Genomic DNA, 14,501 nt, shown 5'->3' with positions numbered 1-14,501 from the left:
GACTGTCTTTCACCAGTGGACAAATCTGGCAAAAGAACATCAAAACAGACAGACAAAGTACCAGCAAAACAGCCATGTCTCCTCAGTCCTTGGCAGCTCAGGGGGCAGGTCTCAAAAGTCCAGGGCAATTCAAAGCGGCCACCAGCAATTCTCTTAGTCTCTCTCTCTCTCTCTCCACGAGGTGCTGCTTCCAAAAAGATCTTCCGCCTCTCTCTTGTCTCTCCCAATCTACGTCACCAGCTCCTCCCAGTTCAGGACTTTCTTTTCACATCAAAAAGTCCATCCCACAGGTGGGATTAACAAGCTCTGGGTTTTAACACAATCAATTTGAAAACCAAGCCAATACAGGGGAATCTTTAATTGCCATTACTATCACACTCCTTAATTTTATATTTTTATAGATAATCATCTCATCAAATTCAACTCATACTTGAGCCCTCTGTCTATGTATACTACTTCTAACTGCCATGTTATAGGTATCATTTTTCCACATAGAAATGTAAACAGTTTAACCTTCTTGAATGTCTTATGATTTTTCTCTCCTGGTTACCTTTTTTTTCTTTTTTTTTTTAAGCAATTGGGGTTAAGTATTTTGCTCAAGGTTACATAGCTAGTTATTTCTGGGTGTTGTGCTAAGTATCAGAGCCCGGATTCAATCCCCAGGTCATCCCAACTCTGGGGCTGGTGCTCTTACTCACTGAGCCACCCAGCATCCCCTTCTGGTTACCTCTTTATGCTTCTTTTGAGTCTTGTATTTGAAAGTCAAATTTTCTCTTCAGCTCTGACCTTTTCATCAGGAATGCTAGAAAGACATTTTTTTTTTCCCCTGAAGGATTATACGTAGTTTTGCTGGGTATAGGTAATTCTTGATTGTAATCCTAGCTTTTTTGCTCTCCAGAATATGATATTCCAAACCATCCAATTCTTTAATGTAGAAACTGCTAAATCTTGTTTTATCCTGACTGTGGCTCCATGATACTTGAATAGTCTCCTTTTGTCTGCTTGTGATATTTTCTCCTTGAACTGGGAGCTCTGGGATTTGGCTACAGTATTCCTGAGAGTTTTCATTTTGTGGTCTTTTTCAGGAGGTGATCAGTGGAGTCTTTCAATTTCTATTTTACCCTCTGGTTCTAGAATATCAGGTCAGCTTTCCTTGATAATTTCTTGGAAGATTATGTCTAGGCTCTTTTATTGATCATGGCTTTCAGGTAGTCCAATAATTCTTAAATTATCTCTCCTGGATCTATTTTCCAAGTCAGTTATTTTCCCAATGAGATGTTTTACATTTTCTTCTATTTTTAGTCTTTTGATTTTGTTTTATTGTTTCTTAATGTCTCATAAAGTCATTATCTTCCACTTGTTCTAATACATTTTTAAGGAATTGTTTATTACATGAGCTTTTATGCCTCCTTTTCCATTTGGTCAATTCTACCTTTTAAGGACTTCTTTTCTTTGGTGGATTTTTGTTCCTCTTTTTCCACTTGGCTAATTTTGCTTTTCAAGGCATTCTTCTCTTGGATTTTTGTGTCTGTTTTACCATTTGACCTATTATGTTTCTTAAAGTGTTATTTTCTTCTATATTATTTTGTGTCTACTTTAGCAAATTGTTGACTCTTTCATTATTTTCTTGCTTCACTCTCATTTCTCTTCCCAGTTTTTCCTCTACCTCTCTTACTTTATTTTTAAAATCTTTTCTTGAGCTCTTCCATGGATTTGGTCCAATTTATATTTTTCTTTGAGAATGTAGGAGTTTTGACATAGATATTTTCTGAGTCTGTGTTTTGATCTCCCCTGTCACCACAGTAATTTTTTATAGTTAGGATCTTTTGCTATTATCTGCTCATTCTCCAACCTTTTTTTTTTTAACTTTTAACTCAGCTAAAGTGGGGTTATGTTTCTGGAGTGGAGGGGTTTTTGTGCAGCTGTTTTCAGAGGTAATTCTGGGAACCTGTAAGTTTTAGATTTTTTTGTTCTTCTGTTTTCAGAGGTAATTCTGGGGACCTGTAAGTTTTCCATCCTTCCAAGATGTATGATCTAGGGAGAGCTGTGTTTACTTCTCTCCTGGCCTGTGTTTGTGAGTGACCACAAGCACTCTTTTGCACCCTGAAATTGAGACCAGAGTTCCAACTTTCCTGGGGCCACAAGCTCTGATGTGCTCGCGCTCCCCCTTGAGACCCAGGACTGCAACCCAGATCCAAGTATAGGCAATGCAACAGAGTACTATCCCTGGTGCCAGCAAAGGGGCCTCTATAACTTCCTTCTGAACAGCTGTCCAACCCTCTTAGTATCTGGGGGCTGAGAGATTCAGAATCTGCCACTTTAATATAGAACAAAAAATTCTGGCTATAGCAAAATGACAAAAAAAAAAAAAGGAATTACGTGGTTAATTGTAGGTAAAAAGGACAATATGATGTACTTAAAGAACCCTGAAAAGTCAACTAAAAATTAATTGCAAAAATTAATCACTTCAGCCAATTTTCAGGTTAAAAGAAATCTACACAAGTCATCAACATTTCTATATAATGCCAATAAAACCCAATAGAAAGACACAGAAAAACAAATTCCACTTAAAATTAGTACAGAATGTAGGTAGACTTGAGAATCTGCTTTTCAAAATATAACCAAGAACTATACAAATACAACTACAAACAATTTTTTTAAAGCTTGATAAAATGTCATAAAAATTTATTCCCTAACCTAAGCAGTGAATATTCAAGTTTAGATGTTAGTCCAACTATACCTTTCAGGATGTTTTTGCTTTTTCTCTCCCCAAAAATATGACAAATTCCTCTTCTAGTGGGATATATTTATGTATAATAAGTTTACATTGAGGAATGTGCTTAGGTTTTTTTTTGGTCTTTATTAATTTGTTTGTTTGCTTTTAGTTTACAAGATTCAGTTCCACAATTCCTTTAGTTTCTAATTTTCTCTCCCTCCTTCCCCTCCCCCCTTACAAACAATTTTTAGAGAAATTAAGACAGACCTAAACAATAGGAAAATATTATTTGCCTATGAACAGGATGAGTTAATGTAATAAAAGGACAACACTACCTAAATTAATTTACCTATGCAATGTCATACCAATCAAACTTCCAAAAAATTACTTTAGAGAACTAGAAAAATAGAAGATTCCTATCAAGGGGGAAAAAAGTAAAACTCTTAAGATAAATAATAAAAAGACATGGGCATAAAGGGGGCCTAACAGTGCCAAATCTTAAACTATATCAGAAAGCAGTAATTTTTAAAAACAATTTGATTACTGGTTAAAAATTAGAGAGATTGGTAGAAAATTAGGTATGCAAAGAGGGGGAGAAGGAAAGGATTAAGAATTTATAAATGCTTACTATGTGCCAGATACTGGGGTGAGAATCAATCCTGGGAAATAGGTTTTTATTATTATCACCATTTTTACAGTTGAATACTCTGAGGCAAACAGAGGTTAATGACTTGCCCAAGGACACATAGCTAATAAGTGTCTGAGACTAGACTGGAACTCATATCTTCCTAACTCTAGACCTAGCACTCTAACCACTATACCACCAACTGCTACAACATCAAGATGCAAATATATCTAGTACTTTAGTATTTGATAAACACAGAGATCCCTACTACTGGGATAAAGAATAACTCTTTGACAAAACTTTCTGGAAAAAATGAATAGCAGTATGGAAGAAATTAGATTTAGGCTAACACCTCACACCTTACATAATCTCCAAATGAGCATGTGACCTCGACATAAGTACCATGATAAAAAAATTAGATAAACATGAAAAAAATTTCCTCTCAGATCTATAGATAGGAGAAAAGTTCATGACCAAATTTACAATCATAGGAAGATAAGATGGATAATTTTAATTAAATAAAATTAAAAGTTTTTCCTCACAAATTTCATGTATATAATTTTTCCACATTTCAAGTTAAAACAATTTTTTAAACTTTTTTTTAAGCTTTGAGTTCCAAATTCTATTACTCCCTCCATCTCTACTCTCCCTCCTCCCTAAGATGGTAAGTAATCAGATACAGGTTATACAAGTGCAATTATAACATTTCCATGTTAGTTTGTAGAAGGAGATTCAAATAAAGGAAAAAAAGTGAAAAATACCATGCTTCAAACAATATCACTTCTTTCTTTCCCTAGAGGTGGACTGTATGTTTAATCATTAGTCTTTTAGATCATTGTATTGTTGAGAATAACTAAGACAGTCACAGTTCTTCATTAAACACTACTGCTGTTACTGTGTACAAGGTCCTCCTGGTTATGTTCACTTCACTATGCATCAGTTCATGTAAGTCTTTCCAGGTTTTTCTGAAATCATCCTGCTTGTCATTTCTTATAGCACAATAATATTCCATTACTTATCACATACCACATTGTGTTTAGCCACTCTCCAGTTGATGGGCATCCCTTTGATTTCCAATTTTTAGCTACCACAAAGAGAGCTATTATAAATATCTTTGCACAAATAGGTCCTTTCCCCCTTTTTTAATGTCTTCGGGATATAGACCTAGCAGTAGTATTGTTGAATTAAAGGGTAGGCACAGTTTGATTGCCCTTTGAGCACAGTTCCAAATTGCTCTCTAAAATGTTTAGATCAGTTCACAACTCCACCAACAATGCATTACGGTCCCAGTAATTTCCAACATCCAGAATCTTCCTTTTTTGTCACATTAACCAAATTTCACAAAGAAATCTATCAAAGCTAAGATTAAAATGGAAACAATTAACTGGGGGAACATCTTTGCAGCAAGTTTCTTTAATAAAGGTCTCATCTTCAAGATGTATAAAGAACAGTTTAAAATTGATTCCCAATTTATAAATGTCCTAATGATATGAATAGAGAGTTCTCAAAGGAAGAAACCCGAGTTATGCAAAGCCACATGAAAAATATGTTTCATATCACAACTAATTAGAGAAACACAAATGAAAGCAATTCTGAGGTTCTACTTCACACTTATTAGAGTAGAAAAGCTAACAAAAAGGGAAAATGGTAAATGTTAGAGGGACTGTAAGGAAAACAGGCACACAAGTACACTCTTGGTGAATTTGTGAATGGGTGCAACCATCCTGGAAAGCAATTTGGAATTATACAAAAATGTTACCAAACATTTCATACTCTTTGATCATCTATATCACTGCTGTCTATGCCCAAGAGATATGAAAGAAAGAAAATAAAATCGGTGGCAAAAAAACCCCAAAACACCCTAGAAACTAACAGGATATACATCAATTGAGAAATGGCTGAATGAATGTGATAGAATTTTGTTATGTTGTAAGAAATAATGAAATTGATGACAAAACAAGGAAAGACCGATGTAGAGTGCAGTGAACAGAACCAGAAGAACTATTTATACAATAAAATCTATATTGTTTTCAAAAATGAACAATTTTGGGGACTTTTACAAACTAATGAAGAATGAAATGAGACCTGGGAGAATAATTTTTACAATAACAACATCTCTGTAAGTACAAACAACTTTGAAAGCTAAGAACTTTGCTCATACAATGTTAATTCATGATACCACCAAGAAGCCTGATGAAGCATGCTATCCATTACAGAGAGTAGCTGGATTTAGGCTGCTGAATGAGACATACATATTTTTGGATACAGCTGTTGAGAGAGTTTGTTTTGCTTCATTATGCATATTTGTTACAAGAAATTTGTTTTTCTTTTCTTTTTTTTTAATGCAGTGGGAGGGAGAGAGAAATAGGTTTCTGTTAATTTTTTTCAAAATAGGAGGGAGTATGGGTGCTACAGATATGAAATGTGTATACTTTAAGGTGAGGTAGCGGTATTGTTGGCTTTACTGTTTTACTTTATTATAAGAAATCAGGAAGTGAGAATAGTCTATAAATGATTGTAATGTAAAAACAAGATACATTTATAAAACTTTTTCAAAGTTTTGTTTTTTCTTATTAAAGTTTTTAATTTTCTCTGGATTCTTTTTCTTGCCATCACATTTTTTTTTAAATTTTATAAAGCAATCAGGGTTAAGAAACTTGGTCAAGTTTACACGGCCAGTTATTTCTGGGTGTGGTGCTAAGTATCTGAGCCCGGATTTGATCCCCAGGTCATCCCAACACTGGAGCCGGTGCTCTTACTCGCTGAGCCACCTGGCCAACCCTAAGCAATTGGGGTTAAGTAACTTGCTCAAGGTTACATGGCCAGGTGTTTCTGTGTGGGTGCTAAGTGTCTGAGCCCATATTCGATCCCCAGGTCATCCCGACACTGGAGCCAATGCTCTTACTCACTGTACTACCTGGCCACCCCCTGCCATCACATTTTGCAAATACTTCAAAATGTCACTTCAGTTTATTAGATTTCGTTCTATCTGCAGCTAAAACATAAATGTAAAGAAGCTTGGTAGTCTTTCTTCTCCATCACTAACAGTACTTGTGAATACCAATGGTAAATATAATGGCTGACTTTTTTCTAGATTTGGACTTTTAATTTTGTGTTTGTTTTTCTACTAGTTAAAATATTTCTGTTGTTTTTGTTCTTCCTAGTTTCAGCTACTTCTGTGAATTTTCTACTCAAACTATTTTATCTGTCATGAAGGGAACTTAAATAGCTTTTTAAAAATTCGAGATTATACTTTTTAGACAATTTACATTCAATTCTTGAAAATTTAACTAATTTCAACTTTTTTTAAAGTTGCAATTTTTAGGGCGTGGGAGAAACAAGTTTAATATATTTTGCTTGCCAAATGAATGATTCTGAGAAACTGGATACATGTCATGGTACTTATAATTACCACACTGAAATTTTTTTAAACTAGAGTTTACACACTTTACCTTCAACTATAGCAAGCAGAGCAACTTGTTGCTGCCACCTGTCAATGCTAAGTGACTGTATCAGTGGAAAGTTGTGCCTGTTTCCAGATCCATCTTGAATTTTGACTTACTTTGCACATACCAATTTAAATAATTACTCTACTACATTCACTGTCAAATCAAATGTATTTCACCATGTCAATTTCTCTTGTCAACTTTTATTTGAACTTTGTTTTCATTTTTTTTAAATAAGTAGCACATTGAAATGGGAGTTGTACAAGAAAATATTCAGTAATTTTAACTATTATCTCTTTCCCAGGGCCTCTTGTCCCATTCCTCCATACACTTCACAGGTTGGAAAATAAAATTCTTCCTTAAGGATATACTGGAATGGGAGCACAAAAAAAGAACAAGTGGGGGATACAAGCAGGGAAGCAAATAACATCTCCTCAACATTAGGAAAACTGGCCTAGTACCAGGTCACACTCTGAAACAGGCAAGGGTATGGTTTTGCAGGGGAGAAATTCTGACCAGTGTTCTATTGTTTATATCACAGAAAGGAAGGTGTTGGGAATGGAGGTTGGAGGTACCCTGCTGTCCAAGGATTTAGCATTGAAATTTCTAGCATGGAAATTTCCAGAATTGGTTAATAAGAGGAAGTAGGCTTAGATAGAGGATGCCAACTTCAGGACAGGTAAGACAAAAATCAACCAAACCAAAAAGGACAGGGTGGTATAAGGTTTTGTTTTTTTTTTTTGGAGGGGGTATTGATTTTTGCTTTTTAAATATTACTACAGAGGAAGACCCTCATAATGTCTTATTTTGGCATTCACAATTTAGCACAACTCAAGACCAAAATGCATCAAAGTTCTTTCCCTTGTGACCTAAGAAAGACAGGCCAGTTTGCTGGCCTCAGAGAAGGGAAAGAGGTAGATCCCTTCCCTGGTCTCATTCCCAAATATAAGACTAACCCCCTTCCTTTGCACCATGAAACCACACAAAGAAATCCTAGGGTGTTAATACCAACACAAGGAGTTGCAGAAAAGTTAAGGATGAAACAAGAAGACAGTCATGGATGTGAAAAGTTTTATAATCAGTTCTCTGGACCCAATTCAAGCTAGCTCCAACACAGCCCTGGGATGAGAACCAGAGGGGCAGACACCTGTGAGAAGCTTGTCAGGAGTGCTAAACACAAAATAAGTAGATGATTGTGATTAATGCTAAAAAAAATGAGAAGAGTTTAAAAAAAAAACTTATATTGGGGACAAAAAGAAAAATAGACAAGGAATTGGATCTCTGCTTTAATATAGACCATAGTAATATAATAACAGATGAAAAAGAGAAGGAAGAAATATTTGACTCTGTTGGCTTATATTTTCTCTAGCAAAGAAAATTATGTTACCAGGTAATTCAAACCCCAGAAAAGTGAAGGAATGGTAAGAAAAAAATACTTAATTGTCTTCAATGAATTCAAATCACAAAGTTTGAATCAACTACAAGCTCTTGGGCTACTGGCAGAGTGCTTAGCTCAGGGGTGGGAAACCTGCGGCCTCTAGACTTAGCTAAGCTAAGTACTGAAGAAGCCAAACGCCATCTGAATGACCTTCTTGAAGACCAAAAGATACTGGTTCAGGAACTTGTTCAGTACAAACAGAAAAAAGATACTGGAGAAAACCCACCTCCCAAACTCTGGAGGTGGACATACATACTTGCTGATCTGCAAAATTGTGCATCTGATGAGTCTGTCACAGGGCAGATAGAAAGCCTGGAGACTGAGATGGAGATCAGGAGTGCCCAAATTGCTGATCTACAACAGAAATTACTGGATGCAGATAATGAAGATAGGGCAAAACACTGCTGGGAAAATATCGCAACCATTCTGGAGGCAAAGTGTGCTCTCAAATAGTTGATAGGAAAGCTGGTCTCTTCTAAAGTACAGATCAGCAAACTCAAAATCACCTTGAAACAGAGCAAAGACAACTGTTGTGACCTTCAGAAAATGCTCCAGGAGGTACAGTCACACTGCAGAGAGGGAGCTACAGGAGGAACCGAGGAAGGTGTAACAGCAACTTCAGGGAAAAGGTACTCTACCTTCTTGGCCAATTGCAGCAAAAGCAAGCGATAGACACACAGAAGAATTCATCAGTGAATGGGAGCAGCAGATACTTGACAGGCTGAAGTTTCAAGATGAAGAACCTGAAAAGATGCAAGAAGTGTGTGAGCAAAGCCAGCAGCTCCTTCGAGAGACTGGATTCATCAAGCAGAAACGGAACCTTCCAAAGGTTGCTGCTCTGTGTCCAGAATCTTCCTTTGAGTATATCCCACCCAAGTCACGGCCTTCCCATCTAACTAAAGGCAAGGTGTGGGGCCAAGTCTAACAGATTCTTGAGCAGATGTCCAAGTCCAAGGACTTATTGACTTGTTCCGAGTTCAAGGACTCATTGAGCTATGTCCGAGTTCAGACTTATTGACTTGTTCGAATCTGGGAGGGTGCAAGCAGGCCCCTCTGGACAGGTGTGCCATATCTTTTCCTCTAAAGAATATTTGGCAACCAGTATCAAGAAATATTGCTGTGTCTGCTTCAAGTAGTCTGGACATGCATGAAGCAGTTTGGTAGTCAAGGTTGTTGCTGATAGCTATGTTTAGCTGAGTGCATTCATGAAAAACTGGTGATCCTGTAGTTCACTGTAAGACTTTCCATGTATAAGAAAAATATATAATCAACTATACTACTCGATTAAACCAGCATTGTTGCCTAACTATGCTCACCCAGCCCGAATCTTTTGTTCACTGCCTGTTCTACAACTTCAACTGATGGCAGAAAGGTCCTGATACCAACCATGGAAGTTGAGGATCTAAAATCTAATACAGAGCTTTCTGGGAGTGCAACTGATAATGATGATGATGATGATGAGTGAAAACCAAAATAATTACTCAAAGTTTCCAAGAAGAGAGTGCAAGGGTGCTCCTGCAAGGGCTGGTGTGGAAACAAACAGTCTGGGTGCAGGAAGCTGAAGGTAGGATGTGGAGAAGATTGTAGCTGTGACCAACAAAGTGCAGGGACCAGGAACAGCAAGTGAATACATCCAGCAGTAAGGAAGACATACAGGACTCTGAAGGCTCCTTCAAACTGGAAGATCCCACAGAAGTGACCCCAGGACTGAGCTTCTTCAAGTCCGTCTGTGCTACTCCCAATAGCAAGATCTTTCAAGAGATGTATGATGTGGGCCAGGTGTTGTCAGTCACAAAGTTAAAGAAGCTGACTCCTTCCCCTGCCCCTCCGGAATCTGGCCCAGCAGCTCCCTCCCAGGAGAGCAAAGCCTCAGGGAGAAGAAGCAGCACCACTAGCTTCTCCTCTGGCTATACCCCCATAAGGGAATAGCAGGACACAGCCCTCTAAATTAGAGGTACCTGCTGCCCTAGCCCAGCCTGGGAGGCATCTTCATGCTGCTTCAGAGGTTGCTGAGAGAGGGGGTTTTAGTGACTTTTTTGGATTTCTGATTATTTGTCGTGTAATAAAGAAGTTCCCTTCTACACTTCCTCCCATTAACTTCCTTCTCTCTGAGGGAAGAATTTATGTCCAAACAATAGATAGAGAGCGTTATGAAATGCAAAATGGATAACTTTGATTACATTAAATTGAAAAGTTTTTTTGTACAAATAAAGACAATGTAATCAAGATTAGGAGGAAATAGAAAATTGGGAAAGAATTTTTACAACCAGTGTCTCAGATAAAGGCCTCATTTTAAAAATACACAGAGAACTGAGTAAAATTTATAAGTGTACAAGTCATTTCCCAATTGATAAATGTTCAAAGGATATGAACAAGCAGTTTTCAGAGGAAGAAATTATCTATAAGCATATGAAAAAATGTTCTAAATCACTAGTGATTAGAGAAATGTCAATCAAAACAACTCTGAGGTACCACATCTCATTTGTGAGATTGGCTAACATGATAAAACAGGAAAATGAGAAATGCTGGAGAGGATGTGGAAACAATGGAACACTAATGCATTGTTGACGGAGTTGTAAACTGATCCAACCATTCTGGAGAGCAAATTGGAACTATGCCCAAAGGGCTATAAAAAAGTGCATACTGTTTCACCCAGCAATACCACTTCTAGGGCTGTATCCCAAAGAGATCACAAAAGTGGGAAAAGGACCCATATGTACAAAAACATTTATAACAGCTCTTTTTGTGGTGGCAAAGAATTGGAAATCAACAGGATGCCCATCAATTGTAGAATGGCTAAACAAGTTGTGGTATGTGAATGTTATGGAATACTATTGTGCTATAAGAAATGAAGAGCAGATGGACTTCATAATAACCTGAAGAGACTTCTACAAACTGATGCTGAGTGAGGAGAGCAGAACCAGGAGAAATTTGTGCACAATTACAGACACATTGTATGTGTGATGACTAACTTTGATAGACTGGGCTCCTCTCAGCAATGCAAGGTTATAAGACAACTTCAAAAGACTCATGATGGAGAGAGATGTCTACATTCAGAGAAAGAACTATAGAGTTTGAATGAAGATTGAAGCAAACTACTTGTTCTCTCTCTTTTGTGTTTTGTTTTGTTTTGTTCTGTTCCTTCTTTCTCATTGTTCGTTCCATTGCTTATAATTCCTCTTTACAACCTGACTAATGTTTAATGTGAAGGTATCTGTACAACCTATATCGGATTGCATGCCACCCATGGGGAGGAGAGGGGAGGAGAGGAAAAGGGAGAAAATTTGGAACTCAAGGGATTATGGAACTGAATGTTGTAAATTAAAAGTAAATAAATAGATTTAAAAAAAACTTCCTTCTCTCCAGATGCTGTGAGCAAGCTGCCTAAGTATCTGAGCCCAGATTCGATCCCCAGGTCCTCCTGACACTGGAGCTGGTGCTCTTACTCACTGAGCCACCTGGCCACCCCTAAACAATAACATTTTTTCTTTTTGCCTTTTGGACGGCAACTGGGGTTAAGTAACTTGCCCAAGGTTACACGGCTAGTTTTTTTTTTGTGTGTGGGTGTTAAGTGTCTGAGCCTGGAACCTAACTTGGGTCCTCCCAACTCCGGGGCTGGCACTTTACTCACTGCATCACCTAGCCACCCCTGTGGGTATAGGTCCTTGATGCAAGGACATGCTCCTCCCTGTTGTTTTAGTAGGAATCCAGGTCCTCAGTCTTCATGCTCTTGAGGCAAATGGTAATGACACTTTGTTAAGTTAATAGTGTGTGAATAAATAAACTTTGCAATCTTGTAAAAAAACAAAAGTACTTAGCTTAGTTCAGGTTCCCCACACATGGTAGTTACTGCCAGTGATCTCTGAGAAATAGTAGGGAATCAGTGCACTGAAATCATGGAGATATACCTAATCTTGTCCCAAATTTTCAATAAATGGAAGCCTAAAAGCAGTGATTAAAAAAAAAAGGTTCAATCAAGAAATCATAAATGAATGCTGCACAGATCTAATGGAACCAGAAGTAAAGGGAAGATAGAAGAATCCACTAATCACTTAAAAAGAAATTATCTTTTATTTATGGAATAATAAAAGCATTTACATAACATAGTACAATAAAAAAACGATGATTGCACATGAAACTGCAAATCTACTATGCACAACTAATCACTTTTTGAAAGAAACTACAAAATAAAAAGTCCCTGGAATGGCATAGTCAAAATCTATAACTCCCACATCAAATTAAAATACTGTAAGTATCCAGAAAGAAGTAGTTCAAAAACCAAGAAACCATAGTTAGGATCACAAAAGACCTGGCAACTTCTACTGAAAGCAATATTCTAGAAAGCAAAAGCTATAAGCTTACAACCAAGAATAATTTACCTTGCAAAGCTGAATATGATCCTACTAGGTTAAAAAGAATCGAATTTTAATGGAATAGAGAACTTTCAAGTATTCCTGATGAAAAGATCAGAGGTGGGCAGGAACTTTGTCAAGAGAAACCTGGCAAGGTAAACAATATTGAGCAATTGGAAGGGACTGTGCGATGATATAATGCTAACATTCTAATAGATGGACAAAAAAAACATAAGTCCTTTCTAAACCTTAAGAGAATTGAGGGATTCAAATAGGAAAAATTGAGGACCTGGAGTTGGATTGGTTCTGTTCTGAGGGTGGTAAGAGAGGAAAGAAAAGGGAGAAAAATATAGTATACTAGTGTAGAAAGGTGGAAGAAAGGGGTGAAATTTATATATTGGGGTATGTGAAAAGCATAAAGATAAGGAAGAAGTGGTAGGGGATGAACATCACTTACCTGAAATCAAAAAAGGAGGGTTGAAAATAACACACACACACACACACACACACATGCAATTTGGTATAGAAATACATCAAACTCAATAGGAAAATTGGGGTTGAAGGGTTAAGAGGGAGGATAATATGGAATATTCATGAGCAAAACAAAATTCTTGATCTGAAGGTGGAGATAGAAAAGGAAAAACAACAGTTAGAATCTAAGAGAATGTCCATCAACTGGTGAATGGCTAAACTTTGTTATATGAATGTAATGAAATATTATTGTGCTGTAGGCAATGACTTAAAGAGATTGTTTCAGAGAATCCTGGATAGTATGAAGAGAATTAAATCAAGAGAACAGTTTATACAGGAACAGCAATATTGTAAAGACAAACAACTTTTAAAGACTTAAGAAATGTGATCATTGCAATGATCAATCATGTCTCCAGTAATCCGTGACAAAACATATTATTTATGCTCCTGACAAAGGGGTAATGGACTCAAGTTACAGAAAAAGACGTACATTTATGCACATGACCACTGTGTGGATTTGGGGGTAGATAGGTGGGGTTGGCTGGGCAGCTAAGTGGCATGGTAGATAGAACCTAAGTTCAAATTTGACCTCAGACAATTTTGATTTGTGTGATACTGGGCAAGTCATTTAACCAGTTTGTTTCAGTTTCCTCATCTATAAAATAAGCTGGAGAAGGAAATGAAAAACCATTCCACTATCTCTGCTAAGAAACCCCAAATGTGGTCATGAAGAGTTGGACGCAACTAAAAATGGTGGAGTTGACAATGCTTATTTGTTACAAGGGTTTTTTCTTCTTTCATAGTTTCTTTTGATCTGAGGTGGGATTGGAAGGAATGGAGTGCAGGGCAAGCAATACTGATGGCAAAAATAGGAGGGCTGTGGACACATAAAATACACAGAAGAAAACAGAAAAAGATTCAGAAGTACAGACATGCAAGATAGTTGTGAAAGTGTTATATAAATTTATTACAGAAAAAACAAATGGAATTAAACGAAGATTCATGATTTCAGAGAAGCCTCTTTTCACCTATGGAAATGCTCTTCTTTGGTGTCTTATGTTTTGAATAAAAAGATTGAATAATAAAAAAAATTTCCTAGAAGAGAACAGAAGAAAATTCAGACAAAGAGGACAGTTTTAAAAGGAAATTTTTGTGGAATTTATCATATAATTAAAAAAAAACAACAAGCTGTATGAGAGATATTGTAATTTCCTTGAGGACAGGGGCTGCCTTTCTTTTTTATATTTGTGTCCCCAGTGCTTAGCACAGTGCCTGGAACCTAAGAGGTGCTTAATAAATGCTTATTGACTGACTAAAATGGAGATCTATAGTCTCAGACACTTAACACTTACTAGCTATGTGACCTTGGGCAAGTCACTTGACCCCAATTGCCCTGCCTTCCTCCCTCCAAAAAAAACAAGAAAGGAAGGAAGGAAGGAAGGAAGGAAGGAAG

General features: G+C 37.0%; 1 pseudogene; it reads left to right on the top strand.

The window, feature by feature from the left end:
* Nucleotides 1-10,154, top strand: part of LOC138170293 (chromosome-associated kinesin KIF4A-like) — a 65,405-nt pseudogene extending 55,251 nt beyond the window's left edge.
* Nucleotides 10,155-14,501: the final 4,347 nt, after the last annotated feature.

Source organism: Petaurus breviceps, unplaced genomic scaffold, assembly GCF_028583685.1.
Source record: "Petaurus breviceps papuanus isolate PSGF00001 unplaced genomic scaffold, PetGlider_PUasm1.0 38, whole genome shotgun sequence".
Classification (NCBI taxonomy): Eukaryota; Metazoa; Chordata; class Mammalia; order Diprotodontia; family Petauridae; genus Petaurus; species Petaurus breviceps.
Note: the sequence above shows the minus strand (reverse complement) of the source record. Positions and strands in the feature narration are given on the sequence as shown.